The sequence below is a fragment of the Phyllobates terribilis genome, unplaced genomic scaffold (genome assembly GCF_046119375.1).
Source record: "Phyllobates terribilis strain yellow unplaced genomic scaffold, ASM4611937v1 Scaffold_7__3_contigs__length_470593459, whole genome shotgun sequence".
Taxonomy (NCBI): domain Eukaryota; kingdom Metazoa; phylum Chordata; class Amphibia; order Anura; family Dendrobatidae; genus Phyllobates; species Phyllobates terribilis.
In genome coordinates, this window is record NW_027362767.1 from 426,654,494 (window position 1) to 426,680,927 (window position 26,434).

General features: G+C 50.6%; 1 pseudogene; it reads right to left on the reverse strand.

Annotated features, from left to right (window-relative positions):
* Positions 1–26,434, reverse strand: part of LOC141155602 (major histocompatibility complex class I-related gene protein-like) — a 50,926-nt pseudogene that overhangs the window by 16,707 nt on the left and 7,785 nt on the right.

The following is a 26,434-nucleotide window of genomic DNA, read 5'->3' on the forward strand; positions in this document are numbered from 1 at the left end:
AAGAAGGTCCTACACTGGGGTCACTCGTCTAAGCTAGCTGGCCACGCCGGTCAGAAAAAGACCCTTCAGCTCATTACCCGGCATTACTGGTGGCCTACCCTGCACAAGGATGTAATAGACTTTGTTTTTGCCTGTGTGTCCTGCGCCCGCAACAAAGTTCCGAGACACCTGCCAGCCGGTCGCCTTCTTCCTCTTCCAGTACCTGCTGCCCCGTGGCAGCATATTGCTATGGACTTTATAACGGATCTTCCTGTCTCTGCCGGTTGTACGGTCATTTGGGTGGTCGCTGATCGCTTCTCCAAGATGGCGCACTTCATTCCCCTGCCGGGTCTCCCGTCTGCACCCGAACTGGCTAAAGACTTTATTCGCCACATCTTCCGTCTCCATGGCCTGCCCCTCCACATCATGTCAGATCGTGGGGTTCAGTTCACCTCACGCTTCTGGAGAGCCACATGTAAGTTGCTTGACGTCACTCTGGACTTCTCCTCCGCTTACCATCCACAGTCCAATGGTCAAGTGGAGCGGATCAATCAGAACCTGACCAGTTACCTCCGGCACTTCGTTAATGCCCACCATTCGGACTGGGTGGATCTCCTACCATGGGCTGAGTTCTCTTACAATAATCACGAGAGCGAATCTTCCTCCAAATCCCCGTTTTTTGTAGTCTTCGGTCAGCATCCTCGGATCCCATTTCCCGTCTCCACCTCGGTGGACAATCCGGCTGCGGAATCTCTCGTTCGCGAATTCTCCTCCATTTGGGAGAGTACCCGATCCGCACTCCTTCAGTCGTCCGAACGGATGAAGAAACACGCTGACAAGAAACGCCTGGATCCTCCACAATTCCGTCCTGGAGATAAAGTCTGGCTCTCGTCCAAATATGTCCGGCTCAAGATTCCCTCCTACAAGTTAGGGCCTCGGTTCATCGGCCCACTGGAAGTTATCAAACAGGTCAACCCGGTGGCCTATAAATTAAAACTCCCGGCCAACTTACGGATCCCTAACTCCTTCCATGTATCTCTCCTCAAACCCGTGGTACTTAACTCTTTTTCCAAGTCTACAGGTACGCCTCCTGCTCCGGTTTCCGCTGAGAACGAGTTTGAGGTAGAGAACATTCTGGCCACCAAAAGGGTAAGAGGAAAAACCTTTTTTCTGGTAGATTGGAAGGGGTTTGGTCCTGAGGAGAGAACGTGGGAGCCCCGGGAGAACATCCATGCCCCTCTCATTCTTAATAAATTTCTCTCTGGCCTAAAAAAGGGGGGGCCTAAAGGGGGGGGGTACTGTAGCGTCGGTGTCCCTGCCTCCTGCTAGGCAGGGACGCTGTTCCCCTCACCTCTCCGCTCTGAGCCCGGCGTCTTCCTCCCGCTCTGCTGGCAGCGCGCGCTGCTTCCCGGCCACGGTGCTTAGGGCGCGCGCGCGCTCCCCCTCTCTTAAAGGAGCCACGCGCGCCGTCCTAAGGAGTCCCCGGCCAATGGCCGGAGGACTTCACCATATATAAGGCACCTCCTCCAAAATGGAGGTGCCCGAGCAATGTTGTTGCAAAGCCTTCACTCTGCTTCAGCCCTCAGGTCCCGTTTCCAGTTACCTGCCAGTCACCTGCCAGATTCCTGCCTGTTACCTGCCAGTCACCTGCCAGATTCCTGCCTGTTACCTGCCAGTCACCTGCCAGATTACTGCTTGATACCTGCCAGATATCCGTTTACCTGCTTGCAAGCCTGCGGTCCGACGGTCTGCCTTCCGACACCTGTCAGTCTGTCTATGGACCAGCCTGCCCGCTCACCTGGGAGCGATCATCTGCTACCTGCCTGCTAGCCTACCTGGAGGCTCCGCCGTCACTTGCCGTGACCACCTGCCTGTCCAGAGACTCTTGTCTGCTCACCTGGGAGCGCTCATCTGCTACCTGCCTGCTAGCCTACCTGGAGGCTCCACCGTCACTTGCCGTGACCACCTGCCTGTCCAGAGACTCTTGTCTGCTCACCTGGGAGCGCTCATCTGCAACCTGCCTGCTAGCCTACCTGGAGGCTCCGCCGTCACTTGCCGTGACCACCTGCCTGTCCAGAGACTCTCGCCTGCTCACCTAGGAGCGCTCACCTGCTACCTGCCTGCTAGCCTACCTGGAGGCTCTGCCGTCACTAGCCGTGACCACCTGCCTGTCCAGAGACTGTCCCTGTCACTTGCCGTGAGTACCCGCCCTTCTACCCAGAGACTGTCCCTGTCACTTGCCGTGACTACCTGCCCTTCTACCCAGAGACTGTCCCTGTCACTTGCCATGACTACCTGCCCTTCTACCCAGAGACTGTCCCTGTCACTTGCCGTGACTACCAGCCCTTCTACCCAGAGACTGTCCCTGTCACTTGCCGTGACTACCTGCCCTTCTACCCAGAGACTGTCCCTGTCACTTGCCGTGACTACCTGCCCTTCTACCCAGAGACTGTCCCTGTCACTTGCCGTGACTACCTGCCCTTCTACCCAGAGACTGTCCCTGTCACTTGCCGTGACTACCTGCCCTTCTACCCAGAGACTGTCACTGTCACTTGCCGTGATTACCTGCCCGTCTTCCCTGGGAGCCACCCGCTTCCTTACAAGGACCGCCCCCTTGTATAGTTGCTCAGAGGTTCCGCCTCCCAGACCCGTTACAGTGGTGTTGCTTCATGCCTACAAGTCTTTGCTTAGGCATCTTCTCTTATGTGAAAACCATCATGGGAATCAGTTGATTGTTGCAGATTTGGTTCCCTAGCCATTTTGATTCCTTGGAGGAAGGTTTTTTTTAACTGTACATTTCCCCTCTAGCGACCAGTGACAGCCAGAACATCTGTGCCCATTTGAGTGACAGCTACTGCTTTTACAATTTGCTTGGTTCCATAGAGGGGGTGACAGGCAAGTAAACCCCTCCATGATATCCATGTGCCTTAGTAGGTAAAACACAAAAAAACGCAAGTTAGTGCTGCTTAATCTCCATAAGCCACGCTAATGACCAGATTGTTACTCCACTCACAATTATGTGGCTATCGGTGCGTCGCTGATGGACAGACTTTTGGTCGTGAGGTCAGTAACAAGTGGTCCCTTTATAAAATTTTAAATGATAGAAGAAAATGGAGCAGCACTTTCTTAAAGACCAAGAGCAAACGGGAAGTATAAAGATACATGGAGCCTCATTGTAGAATGGTATTGGATGAACCACTTATATTGTACCTGGTGAGATATGAGGATGAGCTCAGTGATACATTGTTGTTGCTGTTGATGTGACCGGACTATGACATTTACAGGAAGAAATAATATGGAAATAAGCAGACACCCACAAGAAGCCATACACAGTCTGGATAAGCCGAGCCCCTTCCCCGCCTGCCTCACCTTTCCTACTAAATGTGCAGTTTCCCAGTGACAGCAGTTCGGTGATGTGCGGGATACATGTATTCACCAAAATATATTGGATCTCGTGTAGTGCAGTTGTATTAGAATTAGCAATTTGTGCAAATCTCTCGGCATCCGGCGTCTCCGCTATAAACCTCACTGACTCCATATTCAAAGACAGAAACGGTTTTCCATCATAACGATAACTGAATAAAGTCTGGATCGTGCCATTATCGTACAGGAAGCATCCTTCTAATTTCTGCAGAATGTGAAATCCTATACACAGCAAAAACACAATTTTTTTTTATCAGATTATTAAATTAGTCCATGAAAAGACAGAACTTATGTACAGTCTATTCATTGTATAATGCAATTATCTAATAACTGCTGCTCACAAAGTAAAATGAACACTTGCTCATCGCAGATGGCCACTGCACAACAATGGCATGGGAAATGGAGTGGTGAGTCTAAACTACGTCTCCCCTGCCTATCATGTACCACAGCACAAGGAAGGCAGTCTACACTCATCACTGCACTTCCATATGTCACTGTATGACCCATTTTGAAAGCAGAGAGAACGATTTGTCATTCTGACAGCAGAAGGCTCCAGCTAGGGTCGCCATATGAGTAATGTGTAGGGTCACTTTAAATTATCAGACACCCACATGCTAATGTTAAAGCAAACCACAGACTTGTGACCTGATAATGATGGACCTTTAGGTCCTATAAATAGGAAAGAATATGCAAACAGATATTTTATTTATAAAATGTCCAATCTGTATGGATCAACTGCACTAAAAAGTGCAGAATAAACATAAGTGCACCTAGTGCAGTATGGAAATGAAATGCTGGAAATGAATGAAGGCTACTTACCCTTCATGTGTTTCTTATAATATACGACTTCGTGTAGCTTCTTTTGCATATTTTCCTGTATTAAATAAAAGTGTACACTTGCATCCCGTAAAGTGTTATATGGACTTTGAAACCAGGGAACGCTCCACCACTTCATCGTCGCTGTCGTACCACAAAAGAGTGACGTCGTCCAGCGTCCTACTCGTCGTGTATGAAGTCATATTTGATGTCAAATCAATGGTTGCAGTCTCATAGAAATAATGAGAGTGATCGCCTGTGTGAGACATGAAATGCGCCAGAGCTGTATTTATACTGAATTTACATTAATGTTATTTTACATCAATTATGCTTAACCCCTTCCCACCGAGGCAAAATCTCCTTTTTGTGCTTTCAGTTTTTATTTCTCCATCTACATAGCTGTAAGGGTCGCATGGGTCAAAATGTGGCACTGCGACCCCAGTCATAGGTGAAATGGGTTCCTCTGAGCGTGTGTGTAGTTAGTACCTTCAGGTATTCTGTAATCTGGCCGCAGGCCCTCAGATGGTGCAGGAATCGCCGGTGTATTATGAAAACAAGGAAAAAGTCATTTTATAAAAAGAGAACAGTCTTTACTGATGAAACTGGTGTAACATACATACAAGAGACAGCATTCACAAAACTTATTAGTCACATCTTCATCTGTTTTACAGAGGCACAGACATTTGGGTTACACGTGTCTCACTTGTAAGCAATAGTTTAGCAATAGGACATGCCTGTCCTTACCACTCCATTCCTTTTGTCTCACCTTTACTGACAACAACCCTCTCCAGTGATATCCATGCCCAAGCCTGGCAAGTCCAGTATTTATTCACTATAACTCCCAGGTCTGGCCTGCAAGTTGCCCCACTCCTCTACTCCATATCTGCACCCCATCTTCACCAATCACACATTAATGGTTCCCATCGAACACCATATCACATATATAGCCAGCAGCTTTTGTTTTGGCCAAAAGATTTTTTAAGCTGCCACGAGGACAAGGAGACTCTTCTGGCCGGGCCCTACTCTACCCTAACCTAATAAACATTTCATATAATACCCAATACTCTTTTTAGATATAGGGAATGTGTCACATCCATTTTTAAAAATGACCAATAATACCACATACAAGGAACAAATACTGCCACACCACGACCAGACAACATATTACCACCACATAGTGACCGAATACTACCACATACAAGGTACAAATACCACCACACTGTGACAAGACCGCATATTACCACCAGATAGTAACTGAATACTACAATACTGAACATTAATAAAAAACACAATACTAATATTACCATAAGTGCCATTATACATGGGAGCTCTATACATAGTATACAGTGTCAGTGTACAGATAACACACTGACTCACCGGTGACATCTCTAGTTGAAGTCCTTCATCTTCGCTTTTCCTCTTCATCCAGCGCAGACTGCCATCACTTCTTCTCGCCAGGACTCGTCTCTGCATAAAATAACACAGTTATCTAGAGCAGCTTTGCCAGAGCACATTCCCCAATTTTTCCCCAACTTCTACACTACCCCAGTTGAAGAAAAAAAAGCGACATAGGGTCGCCCTTCACAGTAACAGGACCCCCCTCACTGAAAACAGTATACTAAAAAAAAAAATACATCACAGCAGTAATAATATCCATAATTAGCCACTACAGTAATATGCCACATTCTGCCCCCAATGTCTCCATCCTGCCCTCATTGTCTCCATAATTAGCCGATAGTAATAATGTCGCACATCGTGGTCCCATGTCTCCATTCTGCCCCCAATGTCTTTATCCTGCCCTCAATGTCTTTATTCTGCCCCCATTCTGCTCCCATTTGTCTCTATTCTGCCCACATGTATCTCCATTCTGCCCCTATGTGTCTCCATTCTGCCCCCATGTTTCCGTTTTGCCCCAATGTCTTCATCCTGCCCCCATGTCTCCATTTGCCTCCAATCTGCTCCCATGTCTCCATTCCACCATAATGTCTCCATCCTGCCCCCAATGTCTTCATCCAGTCCCCAATGTTTCCATCCAGCCCCCAATGTCTCCCATTCTGTCCCCATGTTTCCATCCTGCCCCCAATGTCTCCATCCAGCCCCCAATGTCTCCCATTCTGCCCCCATGTTTCCATCCTGCCCCCAATGTCTCCCATTCTGCCTCCATGTTTCCATCCTGCCCCCAATTTCTCTATCTTGCCTCCAAGTGCGGCTTTACAAAAAAAAAGTTTTTCCTGAATTTGTGGTGCTCCAGCAGTGTCCGACTCTCCCTTCATCCGAAGCACAGTCGCAGGCACATGACAGTGACGTCATACGCCAGCAACTTGCATGCTGACGTCAGTTGCTAGTCTGTGATTGGCTGGCGACTGTTAACTATTGCTGTGCGGGATGCTTCTGTAGCGCCCCGAGGGTTCGGTCGCTACAGGGGTATTGCACTTCAGGCCAGAGGTGTGATATCCCACTCCCGGGCAAGGAGGGAGTGTGGACCAAGGCTCGGTAGGCTGCATGCATCACCCACACCCCATTTCCGGGGGACAGCTCAACGGTGCTCCCACGAGACAGAAGTGCAGGCACGACAGCATCTGTCCCTGGCTGGAGTGGGGAGGGGGAAGCACACCCAGTGATGTAGGAGCAGGAGGGGAGGGTTTCTGGGCATAGGTAGGAGCCCATTGGTTGCAAGTCACCTGGGCTCATACACAGAGAGGGAGGTATATAAGGTGGGCACCATCTTAGAAGTTCAGACAAGACAGTCAGAGGAGAGGAGTGAGAGAAGGAGTTCAGCCAGAGAGGGCTGACAGAGAGCTATGGCTCAGCCAGGGCCCAGCTCCACGAGGCAGGCCTAGAGTGAAGGCCAGAGCCAGAGGAGAAGGACAGTAACAGCAAGGAACAGAAAGGAAAGAAGGAAAGAAACAGAACACCAAGAGAGGCCCAGAGACACGAAGGCAGAAGGAACCCCAAAGGCCCAGGAGATTGCGGGTGACGGGTTGGCAGAACAGGGTACCAGTGTCACGCTGTCTCTGTATACTGGAGGTAGGGGGCCTAAGCTGACCCTAAGCTGGGGCCCTGACTAATCCCTCAACCTGGAGGTACTGTTAAAGGTACAGAGGTCCAGGCCGCCAGCGTAACCCCTACCTCCTGAGGATCCCTGCACCTAAGTAATCTAGTCCTGAGAAGGACCCCGATCACAACAAAAGGGGACAAGTAATAATATGCCCACACACAGTACTTAGACGAACGAGACAGTACAAGGGAAAAACCAAAACCACCTTGCATACAACAACTACACAACTACAACAGAGGGAACAACAACGGGAAAGGAGATAAATGATAAAGCGAGGAAGGGAAAGAGCACTCCAAATACACTTATCTCAGAAACTCCAAACACCACGATCCGCTCTGTTAGTCAGAATGAAATGCTTTCACCGACGCTTCCCAAACAGACCAGCAGGCATATGAAGGAGTCTCACTACAGCAGTATTGATTGCAGCTGGGCGAGGCTGGACCTCGTCTAGCACAGAGAGAGAGAGAATTAACTCCCTCACTGCCGAAAAACACAAAGCACCAACAAGTCAGCTGCGAGAAGTCAGGCTGTGTACTCGTGACGATCTTCGTGGCGACACACCCGTGACAGTACCCCCCCTTCTACGAGGGGCCTCCGGACCCTCAGGGCCAGGTTTATCCGGGTGAGTCGTGTGGAAGGCCCGAACTAATCGGTCTGCGTTAATATCCGACGCAGGAACCCACATCCTCTCCTCAGGACCATACCCTTTCCAATGAACCAGGTACTGAAGGGACCGGCGATTAAAGCGTGAACGAATGACCCTCGATACCTGGAACTCCAAGTTACCATTGACCACCACTGGAGGGGGAGGTAAAGGTGACGGTACCACCGGCGCCACATACCTCTTAAGCAACGATCTGTGGAACACGTTGTGAATTTTAAACGTAGGGGGGAGGTCAAGACGGAATGCCACCGGATTAATAATAGAACTGATTCTGTACGGCCCGATGAACCTGGGACCCAGTTTCCAGGAGGGAACCTTAAGTTTAATATTCCTGGTAGACAACCATACCCGATCGTTCACACTTAGGTCCGGACCAGACACTCTCCTCCTATCAGCCATACGTTTGTATCGGTTCCCCATAGTATTCAGATTCTTCAGCACCCCTCTCCATACTGAAGCGAGTGATGAGGAAAATCGTTCCTCCTCAGGAACCCCCGAAGAGCCCCCCCTACTGAAAGTACAAAACTGGGGGTGAAAACCATATGCCCCAAAAAACGGGGACTTACCAGTGGACTCGCTCCGCCTATTATTAAGAGCAAACTCTGCCAGAGGTAAGAAAGAAGCCCAGTCCTCCTGGTTCTCTGACACAAAACACCGGAGATATGTCTCCAAGCTCTGGTTCATACGTTCCGTCTGACCATTGGTCTGAGGATGAAAAGCCGATGAGAATGACAAATGCATCCCCCGCCGTGCACAAAACGCCTTCCAGAACTTGGACACAAACTGAGACCCCCGATCAGACACCACCTCGGAGGGTACCCCGTGAAGCCTCACAATCTCCCCAATGAACACCTGCGCAAGAGTTTTAGCATTAGGGAGAGCCGGAAGAGCGATAAAATGTGCCATCTTGCTGAACCTGTCCACTACAACGAGTATGACCGTTTTACCCGAAGACGGAGGGAGGTCCGTAATAAAGTCCATAGACAGATGAGTCCAAGGACGCTCCGGGATCTTCAAAGGTAAGAGGGCCCCAGACGGACGGGTATGTGAGGTCTTAGAGCGCGCACAAACCCCACAGGACGCGACAAAAGTTACCACCTCCTTATGTAAGTTAGGCCACCAAAACCGACGCGAGAGGAGATCCATAGTTGCTTTACTCCCCGGGTGTCCTGCAAAAACTGAGTTATGGTGTGCCTCGATCACCTTTTGTCGCAACTGATCTGGAACAAACAGTCTCCCTGGAGGTCCAACAGGGGCGTCCCCCTGAGCCTCCAATACCTCCTCCTCCAGCTCAGAGCATACTGCCGAAACCACCACCCCCTCCTGAAGGATAGGAATCGGGTCGTCCGTATTCCCGGCCCCAGGGAAACTACGAGATAAGGCATCCGCCTTTACATTTTTTGACCCAGGACGATATGTAACGACAAAATTAAACCTGGTAAAAAAACAATGACCACCTAGCTTGTCTGGGATTCAGACGTTTCGTGGACTCCAGATATAGCAGGTTCTTGTGATCAGTGATGACGGTGACCGGATGGACTGCCCCCTCCAAAAAATGGCGCCACTCCTCAAAAGCTAACTTAATGGCCAAGAGTTCCCTATTGCCGACATCGTAATTCCTCTCAGCGGACGACAATTTTTTAGAGAAAAAGGCGCACGGATGCCACTTACCAGGGGACGAACCCTGTGACAATACTGCTCCCACCCCTACCTCGGAAGCGTCTACCTCTACAATGAATGGCTGTGACGCATCAGGTTGAATGAGTATGGGTGCCGAGGCAAAACATTTTTTCAAGGAGGAGAATGCTTGACAAGCCTTGTCAGACCACCTAGAAAAATCCGTCCCCTTTTTAGTCATGTCTGTGAGAGGCTTAACCATGGACGAGAAATTACGAATGAACTTCCGGTAATAATTAGCAAACCCCAGGAAACGTTGTAGTGCCTTAAGATTCTCTGGCCGATCCCACTCAAGAACTGCCCGCACTTTCCCAGGGTCCATATGAAAACCGGACGCTGAAACCAGGAAGCCTAAAAACTGGAGTTCCTGTACGGCGAACACACACTTTTCCCATTTGGCATACAGTTTATTATCCCGCAAGATCTGTAACACCTGCCTAACGTGCTCCTGATGAGACACCAGATCCGGCGAGTAAATTAAGATATCATCCAGATATATGACAACAAACTGTCCCACCAGGCGGCGAAAAATGTCATTAACAAAGTGTTGGAACACCGCCGGGGCATTAGTCAGACCGAATGGCATGACAAGGTTCTCATAATGCCCCTCCGGAGTGTTAAACGCCGTCTTCCACTCATCCCCCTCCTTCATCCTAATCAGATTGTACGCCCCCCTGAGATCCAACTTAGAGAACCATTTGGCGCCCACGATCTGATTAAAGAGATCGGGAATAAGTGGGAGCGGATACGGATCTCGGACCGTAATCCGATTAAGTTCCCGGAAATCCAGGCAAGGGCGTAGGCCTCCATCTTTCTTCTTAACAAAGAAGAACCCCGCAGCCACCGGTGAAGATGAAGGTCTAATATGCCCCTTAGCCAGACTTTCTGAAATATAATCCTTCATGGCCTGCCTCTCAGGACCAGAAAGGTTATACAACCTAGCTTTAGGTAACTTGGCCTCAGGGAGCAGTTTTACAGAACAGTCATACTCGCGATGAGGAGGTAGTTCCTGACACCCTTTCTCCGAGAATACATCCTCAAAGTCTGCCAGAAATGGAGGTAAGACCCAAGGAGTAACCGCACCGATGACCGTGTTCATGCAGTTTTTATTACAGAATTTACTCCATTGGCTTATCTCTCTGGTTTGCCAATTAATAACCGGGTTATGCTTAGCTAACCAAGGAAGGCCCAACACTATAGGAGTGGGAAGACCCTCCAACACGTAGCAAGACAACAGTTCTTTATGTATCGCCCCCACTTGAAGTTTTACGTCATGCACAGCTTGCAAAAAACTTCCCTGACCGAGAGGTCTGGCATCGATCGAGAATATGGGGATGGGTTTAGCCAACTCACTCAATCGCATACCTTGAACCCGGGCAAACCGAGCATCAACCAGATTAGCCCCGGCCCCACTATCCAGAAGAACAGATATCCTCTCAGTTCTCGTACCCACCACCACCTCCGCCGGTACGAGAAACTGAGACGAACCTAGGGACGAAATACCTACTCCCAGATTGCCGTCCACCACACAACCTGGGATCAACAGTTTTCCGACGACTCTTCACTCTGCATGGGACGGGATGGACACCCCCCAATAAAATGTCCCTTTCTCCCGCAGAAGAAACACCTTCCTGTCTTATGGCGCACCACCGGTCCCCTCCCCCGAAAAGATGTCCCTCCTAATTGCATAGGCTCCTCTGGACTGACCAGGGGAACCACCATATGAGGGGACCTTGTAGGAGGTGGAGTCATCACAGGGGGTAGAGTTATCCCGCACCTCTCCCGAAGCCGTCTGTCAACGCGAATAGCAAGGGCCATAGCGGCTTCCAGTGACGCGGGAGAGTCATACTGTGCCAACACATCCTGTAATTTGTCGGATAAACCATGACAAAACTGGCTCCTAAGAGCCGGGTCATTCCACTGGGTGTCCGTGGCCCACCTACGGAACTCCGAACAGAATTCTTCCGCCGGACGATCTCCCTGCTGGATCCTACGTAACTTAGACTCAGCAAGGGAGATCCGATCTGGGTCATCATATACGAGTCCCAGAGCAGCGAAAAACCTATCCACTGACTGGAGAGCCGGGGAGCCCGGGGGAAGAGAGAACGCCCAAGATTGTGGGTCCCCTTGTAGGAGCGAGATGACAATTCCCACCCTTTGTTCTTCACTCCCCGATGACCGAGGCCGCAGCCGAAAGTACAACTTGCATGCCTCCCGGAAAACAAAAAACTTGTCCCGCCCCCCAGTGAACCTGTCAGGGAGAGCTACTTTAGGTTCTGGTCCGGCTTGCTCCATAGGATGCAAAACCTTGGACCTAACGTCCGCCAGCTCCATGGACAAACTCTGCAACTGCCGAGCTAGACCGGCTACTGGATCCATGGTAGCTGGAGAAAAACTAAGTTGGTCGGTGAAAATGTCACGCTGTCTCTGTATACTGGAGGTAGGGGGCCTAAGCTGACCCTAAGCTGGGGCCCTGACTAATCCCTCAACCTGGAGGTACTGTTAAAGGCACAGGGGTCCAGGCCGCCAGCGTAACCCCTACCTCCTGAGGATCCCTGCACCTAAGTAATCTAGTCCTGAGAAGGACCCCGATCACAACAAAAGGGGACAAGTAATAATATGCCCACACACAGTACTTAGACGAACGAGACAGTACAAGGGAAAAACCAAAACCACCTTGCATACAACAACTACACAACTACAACAGAGGGAACAACAACGGGAAAGGAGATAAATGATAAAGCGAGGAAGGGAAAGAGCACTCCAAATACACTTATCTCAGAAACTCCAAACACCACGATCCGCTCTGTTAGTCAGAATGAAATGCTTTCACCGACGCTTCCCAAACAGACCAGCAGGCATATGAAGGAGTCTCACTACAGCAGTATTGATTGCAGCTGGGCGAGGCTGGACCTCGTCTAGCACAGAGAGAGAGAGAATTAACTCCCTCACTGCCGAAAAACACAAAGCACCAACAAGTCAGCTGCGAGAAGTCAGGCTGTGTACTCGTGACGATCTTCGTGGCGACACACCCGTGACAACCGGATCCCAAGTTGGTGGAGGCGACTAATCCTCAGCCAAGGACCGGGGGTCGCCATCATATCTTGGTGCGACCCCTCACTACACCTACTAGAAAGGCATACCACATAGGGTCAGGGCAGCGAGCACGAAGCCCTCCCAGGAGAAGGCCCGAGGCAGCTGGACAAAAGTAGTGTCACTGGTGGGGCACGGCCAGAGAAAGGAATAGAAGGGAGTCCTGGGCCACACTCCGGAATTACCTGGGGGTTGACCGAGCCCCTTGCCTGGTGGACGCAGCACGGCTCGGGCGGTCCTACCTGCGCACAAGTGACCTGGATGAGAACTGTGAGTAAAGCATTTGAACTGCAACACCTTGTCTCTGTGCTTTCTCACCGCGTCGGCACTATTAGTACTGGGACGCCCGCACCATCACTCCCATCCTCTACTACACTGCCCTGGGGCTGCACTCCTCCCGTGGGGAGTCACACCACCTCAGCTGCATACCCCATCAGCCCCAGCGGTCTGCCTTGCAGCGGCGGTCCGCACTGGCCGCAATCCACGGGTGGCGTAGTCGGAAAATTAACTTAAAACCTTACAAATAGACTGCCACTGAATTGACCACCCTGGGCACGGGCCGGGTCATCGCCACGGAGACTACAACCCCCAGCGATCCGGCTCCGGGTATTCCCCGCACACACGTGCACGTACAACACAGGCCCAGGGGGCGAGTCAACTTTGGCGTAGTCGGCAGGATCGTTACCAGCCCGCCACAAACGGGTATTGCGCGCCTGAAAAGAGACTGTTTTATTGTATTAAAGATGGCGCCCGCCCCAGAAGAACGAGCGCCATAATGTGCGCGCCAAAAGACAACAGGAAACCACTTCCCATCGTGGGCCAGGTCCCAGAATGGCGCCAAAGAAGGAGCCCACCCCCAACAGCCATGAGTGCGGCTGTGGAAATGCCCATCAACGTGGGGGGGCTGCCCCTGAAGGTGATTGTCAGCAGATGGTCCCAAGACCACCCCCCATGGGGGCGGACAGGAAAGAAAACTGTGGGGCAGGGTGCGGTCTGGATCAGTCTGGACACCCCGCACCCAGAGATGGAAGGAGCCGCAAATCCCACCAGCACCCTGGCCCGCAGCCTGCTGCAAGCCGAACCACCGTGCAGCCTGACGGAGTTGCTGGCGCACCTGCCCAGAGACTCGGAGTGTGCGCGAGTAGCGCTAGAAGATCTAAATCGGAGGATGGTCCGAGCGCAGCGAGATGTGTTTGCCGGATGGAAGGAGGAGTTGGCCCAGCAGCATGTAAACCGCCAGCAGGAGACAACACCAGGGCCGAGCCGCACGCCTGCCTCCGAGGGCGGTGAAGGTGGACCGGCAGCTGCGGACGACGCCGCGGAGGAGGCCACAGAGACTGAGGCAGGTAACAGGGACGTCATCACCCCAAACCCTGAGGCCACCAGCCTGCCCCCACCTTCCGTTGCGGGACCTGAAGCCCCGGGGACCGTACCTGACACCACGCCTCCACCGCAGCCAGCTAGGCCTCAGGCTGCCAGCGTCGCTGTCACACCCCGCCCCACGCTGTGCCCTTTGAACCCGGGCGCAGTAAAGAGAGAGACATCACAGGCCGGGACGCAAGGCCTAGTGCACCCGGGCGCCACTGCCTCACCAGCGCCCCCTACCTTGGCTGCGCCACTCCCGGGCACGACCAGCAGACGACCACCGGCCTGGTCGCAAGGCCGAGTGCCCCCAGGCGCTGCTCCCCGACTGGGGTCCCCTGCCATACCACCGCTGGGCGTGGACCTGTTTGCCCACCGTACTGGTCCGGATGGACTGCCGCTGGAATGGCCGGCTGAACTGACCAGCGGTCAGCCCTGGAAAACCCAGCCCCCGCGCGAGCCTCTGATACTGGCTCCGGAGCCTGCAGAGAACACCCCGCTCCCGCTGGAAGACGCCCAATTTGAATGGGACCCCACTGGCGAAAATCTAATGGGGTTCCCCCAAGAAACCCGGGCGGACGCAGCCCGTCGCCTGGAGTCCTGCCGTCAGCAGCTGGCCATCTTCGAGAGAGAGCGGCGGCAGAGACGTTTCAGGGAGGAGCGGCTCCAAGCCCGGAGCGCGGAACAAAAAGCGGAGGGCCCGCCAGGACTCCCAAGCCTTACGCGGTCCTCAAGCCACCGGGACCGTGGTAAAGTTCCAGCTGGAGCACGGCTGGGGCTTCATTAGAGACCCGGAGGCCGCAACCGACGTCTTCGTGACCAGGAGAGACGTTGAGAGTCACCTGCCAGAGGGACATCACGGACATGACCTGTACCCCGGTGACATGGTCACTTACACCCGGCACAGGGGCGCAAAAGGACTGTACGCCCTCCATGTCCACCGCTTGACTGAGGAGGAACTGCAGTACCGCCCAGACACTGAGTACCCAGAGGGTCCGGACGGATCCGAGGACTGCCCGGAAGAGCAAGGAGCATCAGGAGGACACCGTTACCAGTGAACGGTAAAGTGGAACTGTAAATAGTTACCCGTCAGGGTATGAGAATTGATGTTGGAACTGTTATTGGATTGAAGTGTGGTCCCTGTTGGGACTAATGTGGACTGTTACCTGCCAAAGTTACCCCCTATATCCCTTACCTGGCTGGGGACTGAGAACAGCCATCCCTTTCCTTACCTGGCCGAGGACTGAGAGCGGCCATCTTGTAAATAGTTGCGTTTCTTAAAGCGCTCCCTACTGGTTTTGTAAAAAGACTGCAACATCTACCTCAGAACAAATTAATTGGACTGTTGCACCTTTAAGAAGAAGGAACACCTGGTCGCAAGTTGCACCGCGGCCAGAACTCAAGAATGTGTTTTTGAAAAAAAAAAAATTGTTTCACTTGAAAATGTTTTACATGAAAAGGTTTTATATGCTGCTAGAGTAATAATGCAAATGTTTTATGTGATGTTTTATATGATAAAGGAGTTACGGTAGTTTTGACCATAGCTAGTGAAAGAAGAATGTTAAAGAAAAGAAAAAGTGTATCAGTAACGTTAAAAAGAGAAAAGTGCCTCCCATAAAGGGAGGGGTTAAATAGTTAGTGTCTTATATGCGAATGCATTCTAAAAATTTTGTATGTTTTAAATTGTTTTTATTCTTTTCCAGCCCGAGGACGTGCTGTGGTTTACCAGGGGGGAATGTAGCGCCCCGAGGGTTCGGCCGCTACAGGGGTATTGCACCTCATGCCAGAGGTGTGATATCCCACTCCCGGGCAAGGAGGGAGTGTGGACCAAGGCTCGGTAGGCTGCATGCATCACACACACCCCATTTCCGGGGGACAGCTCAACGGTGCTCCCACGAGACAGAAGTGCAGGCACAACAGCATCTGTCCCTGGCTGGAGTGGGGAGGGGGAAGCACACCCAGTGATGTAGGAGCAGGAGGGGAGGGTTTCTGGGCATAGGTAGGAGCCCATTGGTTGCAAGTCACCTGGGCTCATACACAGAGAGGGAGGTATATAAGGTGGGCACCATCTTAGAAGTTCAGACAAGACAGTCAGAGGAGAGGAGTGAGAGAAGGAGTTCAGCCAGAGAGGGCTGACAGAGAGCTGTGGCTCAGCCAGGGCCCGGCTCCATGAGGCAGGCCTAGAGTGAAGGCCAGAGCCAGAGGAGAAGGACAGTAACAGCAAGGAACAGAAAGGAACAGAAAGGAAAGAAGGAAAGAAACAGAACACCAAGAGAGGCCCACAGACACGAAGGCAGAAGGAACCCCAAAGGCCCAGGAGATTGCGGGTGACGGGTTGGCAGAACAGGGTACCAGATCCCAAGTTGGTGGAGGCGACTAATCTTCAGCCAAGGACCGGCAGTCACCATCATATCTTGGTACGACCCCTCATTACACCTACTAGAAAGGCATACCACATAGGGTCAGGGCAGCGAGCACGAAGCCCTCCCAGGAGAAGGCCCGAGGCAGCTGGACAAAAGTAGTGTCACTGGTGGGGCACGGCCAGAGAAAGGAATAGAAGGGAGTCCTGGGCCACACTCCGGAATTACCTGGAGGTTGACCGAGCCCCTTGCCTGGTGGACGCAGCACGGCTCGGGCGGTCCTACCTGCGCACAAGTGACCTGGATGAGAACTGTGAGTAAAGCATTTGAACTGCAACACCTTGTCTCTGTGCTTTCTCACCGCGTCGGCACTATTAGTACTGGGACGCCGGCACCATCACTCCCATCCTCTACTACACTGCCCTGCTGCCCTGGGGCTGCACTCCTCCCGTGGGGAGTCACACCACCTCAGCTGCATACCCCATCAGCCCCAGCGGTCTGCCTTGCAGTGGCGGTCCGCACTGGCCGCAATCCACGGGTGGCGTAGTCGGACAATTAACTTAAAACCTTACAAATAGACTGCCACTGAATTGACCACCCTGGGCACGGGCCGGGTCATCGCCACAGAGACTACAACCCCCAGCGATCCGGCTCCGGGTATTCCCTGCACACACGTGCACGCACAACACAGGCCCAGGGGGCGAGTCACTTCCCGTACGGCAAAAGATTTCAAGTGAACTTGCGTTCGAGGATGCACATTCACAGTACTGAACTGCTGCCGCTGGGGCTCAGTGAGCAGAAGGACGGGGGCCCGACTGGGCCCCCTCTGCTCACTGGGCCCCATACACCAGTAATGGCAGTAATGCCCTGATGACGGCTCTGCCCACAACCCACAGCTTCATTACTGGCTTCAGGTCGCACTCACTACAGCGGAGTTCTTTTGTCTTTTCCACTTCACCACACAGGGTCCAGGATGCTCCGGCCGTATCACTCTCACACTGGATCCAGCTACAGAATCTTGCTACTTCTGTTCTTCTTCCTTTCACACACTCATTACTATGCCGCCTCGTCTATCACACTCCTTGTGTCTGGCTTCACTTCACTACTAACTGCTGACTTTCTGTAACTAGGAAGCAACTCTCTTCTTATTCCTAAACACTCCTCTCATCTGCAGTGCTGGCTAACTGTTAACTTTTCTGTGCTTGCATCTACATACCGTATATACTCGAGTATAAGCCGAGTTTTTCAGCACATTTTTTGTGCTTAATAAGCCCTCCTCGGCTTATACTCGGGTATATACTAGAGTGTATAGAAATTCCAATGGAGGATAATGGTGGTGGGGAGTTGCGGCGGCGGAGGAGCGGGGCACACGCAGTAGCCGGTTGCTGCAGCTACCACGTGTGCCCGCTGATAAAGGGAAATGAATATTCACTCTTCTCCACGCCCATGAGCTGCTGCAGGAGAACAGGACACAGTGCTGGAGCAGAGGTGAGGAAGGAAGGTGAGTATAAGTGTTTCTTTTTTCATGTGTGCAGTGATGGGGTGCGATGCATACCAGGATTGGGGGATGAAGAGGCCATGCATACCAGGATTGGGGATGAGGGTGTCATGCATACCACGATTGGGGATGAGGGTGCCATGCATACCAGTATTGGGGATGAGGGTGCCATGTATACCAGTATTGGGGATGAGGGTGCCATGCATACCAGTATTGGGGATGAGGGTGCCATGCATACCAGTATTGGGGATGAGGAGGCCATACATACCAGTATTGGGGATGAGGAGGCCATACATACTAGGATTTGGGATGAGGGAGCAATGCATACCAGGATTTGGGATGAGGGAGCAATGCATACCAGGATTTGGGATGAGGGAGCAATGCGTACCAGGATTGGGAAATTTACCAGAAGCTGCTTCATTTCCCACCCTAGGCTTATACTCGAGTTAATATGTTTTCCCAATTTTTTGCAGTAAAATTAGGTACTTCGGCTTATACTCGGGTCGGCTTATACTCAAATATATGCCTTAGTTACTTTCACTTTCCCAGCATAAGTACATAGAGGAGAATTAATCACAGGACTGTGTTTCTTCAGCTCTTACATGAAGTCTTGATTTTTATAGTACAAGTTATAGTTTTGAATGACACCATTCATTTTATCATGCAATGCACTGAAAAGTGAAAAAAATGCAAATCCATCATTGTTTTTTTGGCTTTCATTTTTACGGCGTACATTGTGAGATAAAAATGACATAACAATAGGATTCTCTGGGTCAGTACGATTACTGTGATACCAAACTTGTAAAATTTTCTTATTATTTTAGTGGCTAAAAAAATTGTGAACTTTGTAAAAAACATTTGGTGTGTGTCATAATTTTCTGAGACCCTTGACTTTTTACTTTTCCATTGATGGAGCCGCTGTGAGGGCTTGTTTTTTTACATTGTAAACGGTGGTTATAATTATGCAATTTTGGGGCACATACAGTAGAACATTTTGGTCACTTTTTCAGAGAGACAACTGAAAAACTAATTTTCTTATATTGGATTTTTACAGATACAGCAATACTGAATATGCTTATAGTTGTTAATTTCTTTATGTTTAACTAGGGAAAAGAAGGTTATTCAATAATATATATAAATATATTGCAAACATTTTTTACAATACATTGTAGAATAGATGGGAAGGATAGGTTTTAATCCCAGCTCTGCAGGGTCTTGATTAAATGCATATGTATGGTTTTGCTTCATGTAGCTTCATGGAGTGACAATCTCCTAAGGGATTGTCATTCTGCTGTAGGAAGCAGAGTTGAGTTTACTACTGGTGAGCGACCAGCCAAAATGTGAACTGTAGCGGAGGTAAAGACATCCCGAAGTCTCTCTCTGAATGGAGACTGCGCTAAGCAGTCTGTTTGTGAGAGCTGCAGACAACCAATTGGAAGCTCCACCCTGTTCAGTGTCAACTGTGCCCGGAGTTGACCACTTCTGTTTGGCACTGGAAGCTGCTGGAGCTCAGGCTCAAGGGCATACCACAACTGGTGGAATCGCGCCTGTTCTGTGTATGAAATCTACTCTGGGCCAAAGGACTGTGATCTGTTCGAGTGATCCCGCACTGATGTATGTGATCATGATTAAATGCACAAGCCGTGTGCAGAGAACCGCAATGAGCAGTGGTTGCTGTGGAAAATAGTTGTTTTGTTTGACCAAGCTGGGGCTAGCTCAGTCATGTATGAATAGCCAGGGTCTGTTCTGTTTAGTTAGCGCCTGGACAAGGCTAGGGATTTGTGTTTATGAGTTTGTTTTGGTGCTGTGCAACTTGTGTAAAGCAATAAAAACTGCATGTATTTGGACCAAAACTGCATTACCTGTGTGAACACTACCTTACCTAATGCTAACCAGAGAGATTGAATCCCTACAATTGGTTGGTGAAATGCGGGTGTGAAATCCCAAAGAACAAGGACGATTGCAGTTTGCAGTATACACACATACACACACTGCTAAAAAAATAAAGGGAACACTTAAACAGCAGAATATAACTCCAAGTAAATCAAACTTCTGTGAAATCAAACTGTCCACTTAGGAAGCAACACTGATTGACAATCAATTTCACATGCTGTTGTGCAAATGGAATAGACAATAGATGGAAATTATTGGCAATTATCAAGACACCCTCAATAAAGGAGTGGTTCTGCAGGTGGGGACCACAGACCACATCTCAGTACCAATGCTTTCTGGCTGATGTTTTGGTCACTTTTGAATGTTGGTTGTGCTTTCACACTCGTGGTAGCATGAGACGGACTCTATAACCCACAGAAGTTGCTCAGGTAGTGCAGCTCATCCAGGATGGCACATCAATGCGAGCTGTGGCAGGAAGGTTTGCTATGTCTGTCAGCGTAGTGTCCAGAGGCTGGAGGCGCTACCAGGAGACAGGCCAGTACACCAGGAGATGTGGAGGGGGCCGTAGGAGGGCAACAACCCAGCAGCAGGACCCCTACCTCTGCCTTTGTGCAAGGAGGAACAGGAGGAGCACTGCCAGAGTCCTGCAAAATGACCTCCAGCAGGCGACAAATGTGTATGTGTCTGCACAATCAGTTAGAAACCGACTCCATGAGGGTGGTATGAGGGCCTGATGTCCACAGATGGGGGTTTTGCTCACAGCCCAACACCGTGCAGGACGCTTGGCATTTGCCACAGAACACCAAGATTGGCAAAGTCGCCACTGGCGCCCTGTGCTCTTCACAGATGAAAGCAGGTTCACACTGAGCACATGTGACAGAGTCTGGAGACGCCGTGGAGAGTGTTTTGCTGCCTGCAACATCCTTCAGCATGACCGGTTTGGCAGTGGGTCAGTAATGGTGTGGGGTGGCATTTCTTTGGATGGCCGCACAGCCCTCCTTGTGCTCGCCAGAGGTAGCCTGACTGCCATTAGGTACCGAGGTGAGATCCTCAGACCCCTTGTGAGACCATATGCTGGTGCGGTTGGCCCTGGGTTCCTCCTAATGCAGGACAATGCCAGACCTCATGTGGCTGGAGTGTGTCAGCAGTTCCTGCAAGATGAAGGCATTGAAGCTATGGACTGGCCCGCCCATTCCCCAGACCTGAATCCGATTGAGCACATCTGGAACATCATGTCTCGCTCCATCCACCAACGTCATGTTGCACCACAGACTGTCCAGGAGTTGGCGGATGCTTCAGTCCAGGTCTGGAAGGAGATCCCACAGGAGACCATCTGCAACCTCATCAGGAACATGCCGAGGCGTTGTAGGGAGGTCATACAGGCACGTGGAGGCCACACACAAAACTGAGCCTCATTTTGACTTGTTTTCAGGACATTACATGAAAGTTGGATCAGCCTGTAGTGCATTTTTCCATTTTAATTTTGGGGGTGACTCCAAATCCAGGCCTCCATTGGTTAATAAATTTGATTTCCATTGATGATTTTGTGTGATTTTGTTGTCAGCACATTCAACTTTGTACAGAACAAAGTATTCAATGAGAATATTTCATTCATTCAGATCTAGGATGTGTTATTTGAGTGTTCCCTTTATTTTTTTGAGCAGTGTATATTATATATATACCGTATTTTTCGGACTATAAGACGCACCGGACCATAAGACGCACCTAGGTTTTAGAGGAGGAAAATAAAAAAAATCAAAATTTAAGCAAAAAATGTGGTCATGATGCACTTTTAAGGGGGAGGGGGTCTTCTGCTGACACTGGTATAGGGGTAATGTCCCCCAATTCTGACAATATCCCCCATCCTGGTATATATGCCGCCCCCCTTCCTTTTATATGTGGTCCCCATCCCCATCCTGGTATGCCTGGCATCCCTCCATCCTGGTATGCATGGCACCCCTCATCCTTATCCTGGTATGCGTGGCACCCCTCATACCTATCCTGATATGCGTGGCACCCCTCATACCTATCCTGATATGCATGGCACCCCTCATCCCTGTCCTGGTATGCATGGCACCCCTCATCCCTGTCCTGGTATGCATGGCACCCCTCATCCCTGTTCTGGTATGCATGGCACCCCTCATCCCTATCTTGGTATGCATGGCACCCCTCATCCCTGTCCTGGTATGCATGGCACCCCTCATCCCTGTCCTGGTATGCATGGCACCCCTAATCCCCATCAGGCTGCACATTAAAAAAAATAAACACTCCTACTCACCTCTCTTCTCTCTCCTCCAGCGCTGCGTCCGGTCTGCCTGCACTGATCTCTCCATGCGAGCCACGCATGACGTCAATGCCATGCGCGGCTCACATGGAGAGATCAGCTGCCGGAAGTCACTGCTCTCCACGCCGGGTCTGTGTGCGCGGGGAGCAGTGACTTCACTCTCCTTCATAGACGGCACACAGCGGAGCCGCGCTGCGGCTGCTGCCGGCTATCTCCTGTGCCCGCTCATTAAAGGGCATGAATATTCACCCCCTCCCCACGCCCATGGGTGTGGAGAGAGGTTGAATATTCATGCCCTTTAACAGCGGGCACAGGAGATAGCCGTCAGCAGCCGCATCGCGGCTACACTGTATACCGCTATTAAGGAGCATGAATATTCAGTGCTCCCCATGCCCCATGGGGCGTGGGGGCAGTGAATATTCATTTTCTTTAGCAGCGGGGACAGTGTAGGCTGCTGCGGGCAGCTGCTGCCTCCTGTGCCCCACTCCTCCACCGATACCGCTCCCGCCACACCACACATAAATATACTCCCCCCCCCCCAACATTCGGACTATAAGACGCACCCCCATTTTCCTCCAAAATTTTGGAGGAAAAAAGTGCGTCTTATGGTCCGAAAAATCCGGTATATATATACATATATATATAGATTTTTTTTTTTAAATCTTCCCTCCACTCCCCAGACTCCATAAGAAAACCGGAGTCTTTGCGGGCGGGAGGGATGGAGGTATCCCTGTATTCATTTGTATTAGCATCTTTAAGATGGTAATAAAACTGAAAGTCCGTGTGTGCTGGTACTTGCCGGGTCAGTTGCGCTCTAGTCAGCTCCCTGACCCCTCGTGCTGTGGCGTGCGCATGCTGCTGATATCACTGCAGTGCAATGAGGAGACCGCATCACGCTGCCGACATCAATGCAGAGTGCTGCGGAGGAGGGCAAGCCAGAGCCTGGAGCAGGTAAGCGCTCACAGAGCTGAAGATGCAGCCTGGGAGAGAAGCTATATGGAGAACCTGGGGAGGGGGGGAGAAGCTATATGGAGAACCTGGGGGAAGAGCTATAAGAAGAACCTATATGGAGAACCTGGGGAGGGGGAGGACCCATAAGGAGAACCTGGGGGATGCTATATGGAGAAGCTATATGGAGAACCTGGAAAGGGGGGGAGCTATATGGAGAACCTGGGGAGGGGTTGAGAAGCTATATGGAGAACCTGGGGAGGGGGGAGAAGCTGTATGGAGAACCTGGGGAGGGGGAAAAGCTATATGGAGAACTTGGGGAGGTGGAGAAGATACAGTACAGACCAAAAGTTTGGACACACCTTCTCATTTAAAGATTTTTCTGTATTTTCATGACTATGAAAATTCTACATTCACAATGAAGGCATCAAAACTATGAGTTAACACATGTGGAATTATATACTTAACAAAAAAGTGTGAAACAACTGAAAATATGTCTTATATTCTAGGTTCTTCAAAGCAGCCACCTTTTGCTTTGATGACTGCTTTGCACACTCTTGGCATTCTCTTGATGAGCTTCAAGAGGTAGTCACCGGAAATGGTCTTCCAACAATCTTGAAGGAGTTCCCAGAGATGCTTAGCACTTGTTGGCCCTTTTGCCTTCACTCTGCGGTCCAGCTCACCCCAAACCATCTCGATTGGGTTCAGGTCTGGTGACTGTGGAGGCCAGGCCATCTGGCGTAGCACCCCATCACTCTCCTTCTTGGTCAAACAGCCCTTACACAGCCTGGAGGTGTGTTTGGGGACATTGTCCTATTGAAAAATAAATGATGGTCCAACTAAACGCAAACCGGATGGAATAGCATGCCACTGCGTCAAAAACAACAGCGTCACCAGCAAAGCACCCCCACACCGTCACACCTCCTCCTCCATGCTTCACGGTGGGAACCAGGCATGTAGAGTCCATCCGTTCACCTTTTCTGGTCGCACAAAGACACAGTGGTTGGAACCAAAGATCTCAAATTTGGACTCATCAGACCAAAGCACAGATTTCCACTAGTCTAATGTCCATTCCTTGTGTTCTTTAGCCCAAACAAGTCTCTTCTGCTTGTTGCCTGTCCTTAGCAGTGGTTTCCTAGCAGCTATTTTACCATGAAGGCCTGCTGCACAAAGTTTCCTCTTAACAGATGTTGAAGAGATGTGTCTGCTGCTAGAGCTCTTTGTGGTATTGACCTGGTCTCTAATCTGAGCTGCTGTTAACCTGCGATTTCTGAGGCTGGTGACTCGGATAAACTTATCCTCAGAAGCAGAGGTGACTCTTGGTCTTCCTTTCCTGGGGCGGTCCTCATGTGAACCAGTTTCTTTGTAGCGCTTGATGGTTTTTGCAACTGCACTTGGGGACACTTTCAAAGTTTGCACAATTTTTTGGACTGACTGACCTTCATTTCTTAAAGTAATGATGGCCACTCGTTTTTCTTTACTTAGCTGCTTTTTTCTTGCCATAATACAAATTCTAACAGTCTATTCAGTAGGACTATCAGCTGTGTATCCACCAGACTTCTGCACAACACAACTGATGGTCCCAACCCCATTTATAAGGCAAGAAATCCCACTTATTAAACCTGACAGGGCACACCTGTGAAGTGAAAACCATTTCCGGTGACTACCTCTTGAAGCTCATCAAGAGAATGCAAAGAGTGTGCAAAGCAGTCATCAAAGCAAAAGGTGGCTACTTTGAAGAACTTAGAATATAAGACATATTTTCAGTTGTTTCACACTTTTTTTGTAAAGTATACAATTCCACATGTGTTAATTCATAGTTTGATGCCTTCAGTGTGAATGTACAATTTTCATAGTCATGAAAATACAGAAAAATCTTTAAATGAGAAGGTGTGTCCAAACTTTTGGTCTGTACTGTATATGGAGAACCTGGGGAGGGAGGGAGAAATTATATGGAGAAGCTATATGGAGAACCTGGGGAGGGGGAGAAGCTATATGGAGAACCTGGGGAGGGGGTAGAAATTATAAGGAGAAGCTATATGGAGAAACTGGGGAGGCGGGGAGGCTATATAGAGAACCTGGGGAGGGGAGGAAGCTGTATGGAGAACCTGGGGAGGGAGGAAGCTGTATAGAGGTGATTCATGGATTGTCAGATGACGTCGGAGCCGTAAATGTGGGAAGTGACGGCTTGTCAGCTGAAATCCTTCACTTGCCTGTGACCTGCAATGAATAAAAGGATTTGGATGCCTGTAAGGGTGCAGCCTGTGTTCCCGCCCCCATGTATGAGTAAACTAAGGGTGGCAACATAACTGGAGTGCCCGTTGTACATGGTGTGTGCCAGCCTCCCCGTGTACAAGTAGACTAAGAGTGGCATCACAGCTGGTGTGCCCATTGTACATGGTGTGTGCCAGCCTCCCCATGTACAAGTAGACTAAGAGTGGCATCACAGCTGGTGTGCCCATTGTACATGGTGTGTGCCAGCAGGGCTGGCATCAGCTCCCAGGCAAGTGCCGGGGCCCTGAGGAAGTGGGATGGCCCACTCGCTGTGGGGGTCCCTGGCACGCTATGGGCCCAGTGAGTAGGAAGAGCCCGGCATCAGCGACCGCGAGTGGGTCCCCCTGCTTCCTCAGGGCCCCAGCACTTGCCATACTTACCTCTCTTCTATCCTCCGCAGCTCTGACGTCTTCCGCGTCTCCTGAGGAGTCCTGACCTGCCGCCAGCGAGGAGAGGTGAGTATTTGATTTTTTTTTATTTTTTATCCATGGGGCTCATATTGTATGGAGCTATATATGGGGCCCATTATACTACACGTGGATATATATGAGGCCCATACTGAAAGGAGCAATATATGGGGCCCATACTGAATGGATCAATATATGGAGCCCATACTGTATGGACGCACAGATGACATCGTGCTGCCCTGAGTGATCAAAAGCCGCGCAGGGGACGCCGGATGGTTAGAGATTCACAGTCTCGTCTCCAGCTGCCAGGTAGCACTGACCTGGATGCTGGACCGGAGTCCCGTGAATCGATCCGCTCATCTCTAGTTCCAACCATCCTGGATATAGTGGACAGTCTTGGCTTTTGGGCTGCGCCCTGAAGTCTCGGGCGTCTGCCAAATGTCCCTCATTACCAATGCCCCTCTGACAACTCCACCTGCCAGGAGAGAAAGAAATTGTAAATGGACGTGGATTGAGGTATGGCCATGGGCGTGGCCCAAATTTGCGCCGCATGATGTGTCCCTCTTTTTATTCTTCAAAAGTTGGGAGGTATTGTGGGGGGCTCTGTGTGGAGAATGGAGAGGACAGTGTGGGGGTGAGGGGATGCTTTGACTATCATATCACAAGTCTGGGGTCATTTTTTTAAGGGAGCACTGACG